Source organism: Triticum aestivum, chromosome 3A, assembly GCF_018294505.1.
Source record: "Triticum aestivum cultivar Chinese Spring chromosome 3A, IWGSC CS RefSeq v2.1, whole genome shotgun sequence".
NCBI lineage: Eukaryota > Viridiplantae > Streptophyta > Magnoliopsida > Poales > Poaceae > Triticum > Triticum aestivum.
In genome coordinates, this window is record NC_057800.1 from 247,133,813 (window position 1) to 247,143,786 (window position 9,974).

Genomic DNA, 9,974 nt, shown 5'->3' on the forward strand with positions numbered 1-9,974 from the left:
GTCCGTCTGCCATGCTATACTACTGGGCTGTGATCACTTCGGGAGGTGATCACGGGCATATACTATATACTTTACACTGTTACATTACCTGTGATACTGTACGGAGTTGGGGGCTGAAAGGACAGGTGGCTCCATCCCGGTAGAGGTGGGCCTGGGTTCCCGACGGCCCTCGACTGTTACTTTGTGGCGGAGCGACAGGGCAGGTTGAGACCACCTAGGAGACAGGTGGGCCTGGCCCTGTTCGGCGTTCGCGGATACTTAACACGCTTAACGAGATCTTGGTATTTGATCTGAGTCTGGCTACGAGCCTATATGCACTAACCATCTACGTGGGAGTAGTTATGGGTATCCCGACGTCGTGGTATCAGCCGAAGCACTTCAGACGTCAGCGACGGAGCGGCGCGCGCCGAATTGGACTGGAACGCCACTAGGCTAGGTCTGCTTTCGGCCGCCCTCGCAACGTGCAGGTGTGCTCAGGGCGATGGGCCCAGACCCCTGCGCGCTTAGGTTTAGACCGGCGTGTTGGCCTCTCTGTTGTGCCTAGGTGGGGCTACGACGTGTTGATCTTCCGAGGCCGGGCATGACCCAGGAAAGTGTGTCCGGCCAAATGGGATCGAGCGTGTTGGGCTATGTGGTGCACCCCTGCAGGGAAGTTAATCTATTCGAATAGCCATGATCTTCGGTAACAGGACGACTTGGAGTTGTACCTTGACCTTATGACAACTAGAACCGGATACTTAATAAAACACACCCTTCCAAGTTCCACAGACAACCCGGTGATCGCTTTTCCGCAGGGCGACGAGGAGAGGATTGCCGGGTAGGATTATGCTATGCGATGCTACTGGAGATGCTGCTTGGAGATGCTATTTGGAGATGCTACTGGGAGATGCTACTTGGAGGACTTCTATCTACTCTCTTCTACATGCTGCAAGACGGAGGCTGCCAGAAGCGTAGTCTTCGACAGGATTAGCTATCCCCCTCTTATTCTGGCATTCTGCAGTTCAGTCCACTGATATGGCCTCCTTACACATACACCCATGCATATGTAGTGTAGTTCCTTGCTTGCGAGTACTTTGGATGAGTACTCACGGTTGCTTTTCTCCCTCTTTTCCCCTTTCCCTTCTACCTGGTTGTTGCAACCAGATGCTGGAGCCCTGGAGCCAGACGTCACCGTCGACGATGACCCCTACTACACTGGAGGTGCCTACTACTACGTGCAGCCCGCTGACGACGACCAGGAGTTGTTAGAAGGATCCCAGGCAGGAGGCCTGCGCCTCTTTCGATCTGTATCCCAGTTTGTGTTAGCCTTCTTAAGGCCTACTTGTTTAACTTATGTCTGTACTCAGATATTGTTGCTTCCGCTGACTCGTCTATGATCGAGCACTTGTATTCGAGCCCTCGAGGCCCCTGGCTTGTATTATGATGCTTGTATGACTTATTTTATTTGTAGAGTTGTGTTGTGATATCTTTCCGTGAGTCCCTGATCTTGGTCGTACATATTTGCGTGCATGATTAGTGTACGATTGAATCGGGGATGTCACATGCCCCCTGCATGGTTTAGGATCTCAATCATGCACGTCTGCAGAGTTAGGAAAATTCTGTTGAGCTTGTAAACGTCATAGCCTTCAAATTCCTCCAAAACACCCTTAATAAGGTCTTGTAGTGTTTTAGGACTCAAACAATCTGTCAGGGATTGGAGCGAGTTGAAAAACCCAAGGTCAAGCACATTCAAATCAGGACTGTTGGGAGGCTGTTGTATTATTCTGATGTGAAGTCCAGTTTTTGCGACAGCTTCTAGAAATTCTGGGTCATCTGGCAAGATATGGGGCTTAGCATTATCCTGCTGAATGTAGATGGTCTGTCCAGCATCACCTTCGGGCCAAACAGCTTGTATTGCTGGCAAGACCTTCTCTATCAAGAACTCCCTCATCACTTTTCTGTCGACCTTTATTGATTTTGTCTCTATTGTACCTCTGGGCCTGTTGTCGCTTCTCCTTTGAGCAGGAACTTCCTTCACGAATGGCCAGATACTGATTTTCCCAGAGAAGGTCACGTTTCCTTCACTGTCCCACCTCGGCCTAGCAACGGCCGTCAAGAACATCACCTTGCCAATACAGTTACCATGTATAGGCCTCGTAGGCTCTTCCTCCCCATCCAACAGATAATATGTTTTATTCTTCTTTGTCATGTTAAACCACTTTTCGTCGATATGGACAACATTATGCATAGTCTTGAACTTAGGCCTTGCAGTTGCTGTTGTAGCCTCATCAAGCATCGACAAACAAAATTTCATCCTATCCTTCTTATTCTGGTCCTTTAGAGCTGGCTTCACACAGTTTGTATGCCTCCTTATCAAGTTTAACATGAAGTTTCTATGAAGTGTGGTGGGGCTACATCCCAGTTGCCAGGCAAGTGACCTAATGGTAGACCTTTTGTTTAATGGGATCGTTAGGATTTTTTCTAGGTTAATGTCCTTAGGCTTTCTTCCAGAATTTCCTTTTTTTATTAGAAACATCCACCTCTTTACCTTCGCTAATTTGCTTCATTGCTTTCCTCCAAATTCTTTGTATATTCCAAACACCCACTCCAAATTTTTTTGCAATGTCTTGCTTATCAGTTCCCAAAAAAGTGCCTCCTCTACTCATACACAGTGTATGCATTGCTACATAAGCAGCAAATTTTTGCTGGTCATTGAGGGTTTTATATTTCCTAGCAACTTGCCCAACACCTGTACCAAGACATACAACAGAGAAATGATTAAATGAAATGATCAAGTGATGAAGTGATGGAATGATCAAGTGATGAAATGATGGAATGATCAACTGTAACTGTACCTGGATTTTGAACAATTTCATCTCCTTCCATCCCCTCTCCTGTATCTCCTTCCATTTCATTTTCCGCATCTTCATCCATTTCATCCACATCTTCTGCAGGTGGAGTGAAGTTGAGAGCTGTGAGATCCATTTTCTCCTGAAACTTGTTAATTGAAAATGTTCAGTACTCCTACATCTTGAAGCAGTAGTATAAGATGCATCATTAAGCAGTAGTAGATGGTGTAGAGGAGTAGCAGGAACTCCTTTGTCATGCATCAGTAGCATTAAGAGTAGTTTTGCATCAATATCAGCAAAACATTTTCTGTTAATTAAATTAACTGAAGCATTTTCTTCTCCTGAAAAACAGGGGTAAAGATTTTGCAGCTACAAGCACATCAATACTTTTATTTTGTTGTCATATTTTGCTGAAGGTATGCTATCATAACCAAACATCATGTTCTGCAGCTAGTTGTTGGTGAAGTGTCATTTTCTCACAATATAAGACATCCGGACTCTATCCTTGGTGGTCGAGCAGCCTTAACTACGGCTGAATAATTATGTTGAAGCTTGCTGTTGTGGTCATGCAACTATTTCCAGGTATGATCTAATGACTCGTCGGAAAGAAACCTGTCACAAAGAGCCTTTTAGCTTAACCCTCGTTACATGTGGAAATTTGGGTAATACTTTGAAATTTTGGATGTGTCCTGGTTGCAATTTCCTGAAACCATACAGGTGTAGACTACAATGCTTTCTGGTAGAAAACCATTAATAAAAGAATAGACAAATTGTTATTCTATTCTGTTCTACAAAAACAGGGGTAATAGAATGAATTGGCTTATTCACATTTCACATTCATTTTAGCTAATCATTCTGCCATTTAGTGCTCCATATCAGTGTGCAAGCTTAGTAGTGGTTTATTTTCAGTCATTTATTTGAAATGTCATAGGTCAAGTTGTTTACATGCTGCCGGAGTCCTCTGCTAGTTAGTGCCGACTGTGATGATGTTAACTTGATATTGCATATGTTTCTTTGCTCAGAACCATTGGTTAGGACACTACTCAGAACCATAGGAACAGTATGCCAGAGTGTGACAGATTAGGCTTTTGATGCTTTCCCCACTTCTGCCTTCGATATCTTCAAATACAAAAGTTTGCAGGCTTTGATCCATTTGAAAGGTCAACTTATTTTGGACGACAGTTTGATCTTGGACAGGTAAGCTAGATATTTTCCCCTTCTAACCATTGATGGTCAACAGTTATCATCCTTACTACTCCCTGGAGTATTAAGCAGACTATGGGTCGAAGAGGTTTTCCCCTTGTCATCCTTTTATTTGTTCAAATTGGCCGCTTAAATAAATTCACGAGTACTAGTCTCTTCTGTCCAAATTTTAACAAAGGTTATGCCCTCGATCTCATTGTGCCGACAGAACCAGTTTAAGCAGAGAGTCTGAGTCCGAGGAGCTCGCCCAGAGGAAGAAGAGATATTCCAGTTTACAATGGTTCAGGTACCTGTCACGGTCACCACATCTCCCTGTTTCCTAACATTCCAGCTACCGGCCTATTTTGAACGAATTTCTGCTATAGAGAGTTGTCGGCTCGTGGGATGGCTACTGGGCAATGCTAATATGCTCCACAGTCCCAGTAGCAAATGGAACATGGACGCCTACTGGATGAACAAGTAACATGCCAGTGATGCATTGCAGGTTTTGCAGCATTGGTGTATCAAACTATTGTTCATACTAGTACTCCTGTTCAATCAAGATGTTTCCAAAATTACAGGAAATCCAATATTTATTCTGTATACTACTCCAGCAGAAATCCAGCAGAATAATTATAATTACTCTGTGTTCATCCAGCAGAAGAGGGACACACGGAGTAATTATTTTATCTCTGTGTTCATCCAGCAGAAATCCAAGCAATTCTGATCAAAATCATTGTGCGTATGCAGGAGCAGAAAGGAGCAGCGAGCAGCAGCGGCGGCTGACCTTGAGCTCTCGGTTGGAGTGGAGGGAGGCGGCCGGCGAGGGATATGCGGCCAGCGGGGAAGGATTCGGAGTTGCGGCGGAGCAGGAAACCGGCGGGGAAAGGCGGACGCCGGTGAGGGAGCTTTCGATCGCGGCGAGGAAGGGCGACCAGAGGGGATCAGGCTCTCGATTGGAGCGGCGCAGGCAACCGGCGGGGAAGGTGCCGGAGATGTGGACGACGGAGGAGCCTGGCGAAGGGGAGGAGCGACGGAGGAAGACGATGGAGTCCTCGCGGAGGCAAGGAGCGACGGAGGAAGACGACGGCCCGTGCGATTTCAAATCGATGGGTGGGGGAGGGGTAGTTTGGTAATTTCACTCGTTTTCACCTGGTCGGAAAACCCCCTCCAACGACAATTATTTCGGAACGGAGGGAGTAATTGATGTGACGCTCTCACTTTAGCCCATTAACACGAACACATAGTGAATAGATATTACATCTTCTAAAGATAAATAGTGGTATGGTAAGAGCATCTCCAACAACCGCCGAACGCGCGACGCCCTAAAAAGTACTTTGCAGCGTGCCCATCGTCTGAAAAAGCATGGCGGACAGCGCTGGCTCCAGCAACCGCGCTAAAATTTAACGCGCGTAGCTCTAGCAAGCGTGCTAAAATGCAGCGCGCGCTATCGCACGAAACATTGCATACATATGTTTTAAATAAAAATGATACATATTTCATAGATAATAAAAACGATGCATAGATATTTTACATAGTTCCATAGCATAGATCGATAAACAATACATAGATAGATAAAACTATAGTGCAACTACATACTACGATGCAACTAGATGAACTATGGTGCAACTACACCCTACTCCGAGTCGTCCTTGTCCTCATCCGGACTGGTGTTGTCCGAGGTATCGATCCACATGTCATCCCAATGAAGATCATTATCCTCAAAGATCGACACCCCACCTGCCTCAATGATATCGCACTGCGATATCGCCAGGGGCTTTCGCCGACGCCTCTCCAACCGCTCCGCGCGGCGCTTTGCCGTCCTTTCCGCCCAGAAGGCGTGCTCTGCCGCGACGTCCTCCGGGTGGCGCTGGCGCCACTCCGCCATGGCTCGCTCGTCCTCCTCAGCGACGAGGAGGCAGCGCCGCCGCCGACGATGCTCCGCACGGTCCTGGTCCGTGATAAGACGAGACGGAGGGGCGACTGGCTGCGCTTGCTCGCGCGTGAAGACGGCACGGAAGTTCATCTGCGTCGGCGACCTCTCTAGGCGCCACGCCGCTGCGTCGTACACGCGGGCGGCCTCGTGCGCGGTCCCGAATGTGCCGAGGCCGAGCCGAACGTCGCCGGACCGGATCTCGGCATAGTAGGTGCCGCCGGGGCGCTCGCGGACGCCGCGGTAGCTAGACGATCCATGGCAGCGCGGCGGCATGGTGGCGCGGTGGTGGCGGGGGCGAGCAAGGGGCGAGCAAGAGGCAGAGTGAGCGGCAGAGTAGCGGGGAGAGCGCGCGTGGCAGTATGGAGGCCGCATGGTGAGCCCCGCAATTTATAGGCGCACTCGAAGCGGTGCGCCAAATCCAGCGCGCGAGCTGCTGCCTTTTCCCGCGTGCGTGTAATCGTTTCTCACGCGTGCTAGTTTCCCGCCGCCGCTGGAGCACGCCAAAACGTCCCGCGCGCTAAAGTGAAAGTTTACTGCGCGCGCGTCTTTTGGCGCCGCTGCTGGAGATGCTCTAAGAGAGACAAGCACCTGTACTATTAAAGGGCAGTATACCATTGTAATGGTTACCACCTTCCTCACACCATTTTCGGTGAGACTAAAAAAGTCGGGTTTGCTAAAACACATCTAAATCTCGTGTCATTGATTTACATGGAGATTCGTGTTTGTATCTCTTTTACTTTTATTTTTTATATTTAATTGAGTCACTTAGATATGTAATAACTAGAGATAGCCCACTCCACAGAGAAAAACAACAAATATTAGATTTTAAAATAAACGCACTTTGCCCGTTCGGTCTCCGCAACCCAACGTTCCCGTCTCTATCGTGTGAAAAATCTCGTAGTTGCTCCGCCCACACACCTGAGCACCATTGCTCCTGCCCAGACCTCCCGGCCCACAGCAGTGTGCCACGCATGGTCAATCAATGCCTTCCGCCACTGCTCCCCTCCTGCTCCGCCTCGTGGTCGCGGTGTCGTCGTCTTGTATGTGCCTTCGTGAACGACGCCACACCGCTACCCGATTTCTAAACGATGACTTGCCCTTCTTGTCGCCGTCCAACTCTCATCTCCTCGCTACAAAAATTGTGCTATTTTGTGACGAAAATCCTAGTGGCAGACCAAAACACGTATTTTCTGTGATGATTTTCCATCACCAACTGATTTCCTCATGGATCAGCTCCCTCGAATACTTTGATGATATTCTGGCCTGATTTTAGGTGATGTGTTTGGCCGTCATTAGGTATGTGCATATTCTGTGACGATTTGTAGCATCGTGAAAAATGTTCGCGGATTAGAGAAAGAATAAAAAAAATGGTGCATTGGGTTAGAAATGTAGTTTGGGTTTTTCTGCATGATAGATTTTTGAACACATTAGAATCAAATTTGTAGGGCTAAGTGCTCGTATTGAAATTCATTGATTTTTTTTGTACGCGCTCTCATTTTACTGAACTATGAGATGATATACTCTTAATAAAGCATGGATGAGAAAATATGATCACAGAGAATAACATATCATTAAAAGTTCAGACATAGAACAAACATTTGGTTGAAATCTCTACCATGTCATCGTTGGGCCTTTTTCACTATTTTGACCCTTTCAGAAAACTTTCGCACAAAATGAACTCCATACAAAACTATTTCTCGATCTGACCATTTTGGCAACGTCACAAGCCATGGCGTTTCGTCTCTATTTATAAACGTCAAGCTAGCTAGCGGTGCTGCACCACATAAATAAATGGCAATATGAACAAACTAGTTGAAACGCCAAACCCCTTGGCGTTTCATGCTTGGGCAGCAACGCCAGGCACCCTTGGCGTTTCCAGCAACGCAGCATACTTTGACGTTTTTGCCCTGCCACGTAGCGTCTTGACCAGGCCAGCAACGCTAGCTAGCTCGGCATTTCTAAATAGAGAAGAAACGTCACGGCCTATGGCGTTACTAAAAGGGTCAGATCGTGAAATAGTTTTGTGTAAAGTTTATTTTGTGCGAAAGTTTTCTAAAAGGGTCAAAATAGTGAAAAGAGCCGTCATCGCTGGCCAACTCCATGAAGGTTGAAATCACTGACAATCTTCCCCTCTTCCCCTAATAATAAAGCACCTAATGCTTCTGGTGGTCCGTCGCGCATATTTACAGAAACCCCCATATAGTTCCGTGAAATCAACCCGCACTACCGGTTTTAGTAAGTCAAAAAACCGTTTCGAATTTACAAACATGACCCTGTATTTTCGTCTATTCAACCCGCAATCTGCAGAACGGCGGCGGCGGCTAGAGCTTGCAGCGAACGGATCCGTACACGGCAAGGGCTGGGGAGGATTCAGAGGCGGGCGGTGAGGAAGGGGGTCGCCGGTGACGAAGATTAAGGCCGGAGCACGATTTCCTAGGCGAATTCGTGGCATCTGGGCTCCTGTCAGAAAGGAGACGGGGAAAGGAAAAACTGGAGAAAGGAGGGGAGACAAGGCGGCGGCTTGCTGCAGCAGACGGTAGCGGGAGTAGGAGGTGCAGGGTGCACCCACGACGGTGCTGTCTACGGGCGTCATCGGCATTCGCTCTCTCGGGTCAACGCGAGCAGAGGAGTCCAGGGACGAGCTCGTGCTCGATAGAAGAGGCAGCGACAGCGCAGGTGGCAAGCTCAACGGGCAACGCGGGTCCCGATCCGGACGGGTCCGGCGAGATCCGAGTCGGTGGGATGGCTGCAGGACCTCAGCGTAGAGGAGGCTGGCTGGCGCAATGGATAGCAGAGGGCGACAAAGCTCGATCCGGCTTGGCACTCGGCCATGGCCGTTTCCTGGAACACAGATAGGGAGAGAGATGCGTGGGGGGTGAGGACGATCCAGGGAGGAGAAGGAAAAGAGGGAGAAAGAGAGGTGCCGCGGGGGAAGCGCCCTGGTCCGCTAGCGGTGGCGCGCTCCGTCGACGGGGCTAATGAGGCGGCGGCGCGAGGCAGGGGAGGTCCAGTGCAAACTCCATGGCGCGCGGGGTGTTCTTGTAGGGAAAATAGAGGGATGGAGAAACGGAGTCGTGGTGGCGAAGGCAGGAGAGGGAGCCTGCCATGGCAGGGATGGGAAGGTGTGGCGGAGGTAGGACGTGGAGGAGGAGAAAGAGGGGAGGAAGAAGGTAGAGGCGGAGTGGTGGAGAGGCAGCGAAGTGAAGACCACCATTATTCCAAGCAGAGAGAGATGGGAGTCATCTTTCATTTTTGCATGGTATGGGTGGGATGGATCATCCAGCCTTTTTCTTGCACGGGTTTGGCGGCGGCAGCAGCTGTGCTTATCGCTGTTGCATGTGTCTGACTCGTGGCTGTGTGTGTGGTGTGCGTGGCTGGCATGCGGAGGCCCTGTCCAGTTAAACATAGTGTGTGACGTGTAGTACATACATGGGCGTCGAAGCATATAGGATAACTGATTGACTGTGTGCGTGTCTCAAGTCATGCGTGAGTGCGTCTCCAGCGCGGCGTCCGTTTGGTATAGGAGAACACCAATCGCTGGGCTGTAACTTTGAAATATGATCCAAAAAAGCATATCCCACAGATTCATTGAAATCCAAAGGTGCATCAAACATGTTCATACAAATCGCTCAATCAAAAAAAAAAAACAAATCATCTTGATATGAAAAATTAAAACTAGACCATATAAGCCCATAATACGCGTAGACTGGTCGGCGCCTGTAATTGACACTTCTTTCTCAACGTTGTTGCTGGGCAGAAGTCCGTCTCGCTCGACCCGCTGGTGCCCTTAGACGCCGGCATCACATCTCGCCATGTCTCGCCTGGCATCTATATCCTCCCCTATCACTCTGTCCCTGCTGAACTTTTCACCTCCCTTAATGTGTCGTGACACAGTTCCTCAACGTTGACTAAATTCATAGCAATAGGCTATGTAGCGGCATGCTTTGTGCAAAAACAAGTAGGAATACGAGGAAAGATGTAGAGACAGGTACAGGGCGCAGAGGGCGTCCTCATGTCCAACTTGACAA

The 9,974-nt window shown here is 48.6% G+C and overlaps 1 long non-coding RNA gene across 5 annotated transcripts in view; it reads left to right on the plus strand.

Moving 5' to 3' along the window:
* LOC123061117 (uncharacterized) overlaps window positions 1-5,263 on the plus strand; it is a 16,673-nt gene extending 11,410 nt beyond the window's left edge. For 2 of the 5 annotated variants that reach the window (XR_006428490.1, XR_006428488.1), the window contains exons 2-3: window positions 3,279-4,317; window positions 4,397-5,263. This is a non-coding gene — a long non-coding RNA (uncharacterized lncRNA). The remainder of the gene's footprint in view (window positions 1-3,278; window positions 4,318-4,396) is intronic. The other 3 variants (XR_006428491.1, XR_006428489.1, XR_006428492.1) reach the window with 3 other exon arrangements.
* Window positions 5,264-9,974: the final 4,711 nt, after the last annotated feature.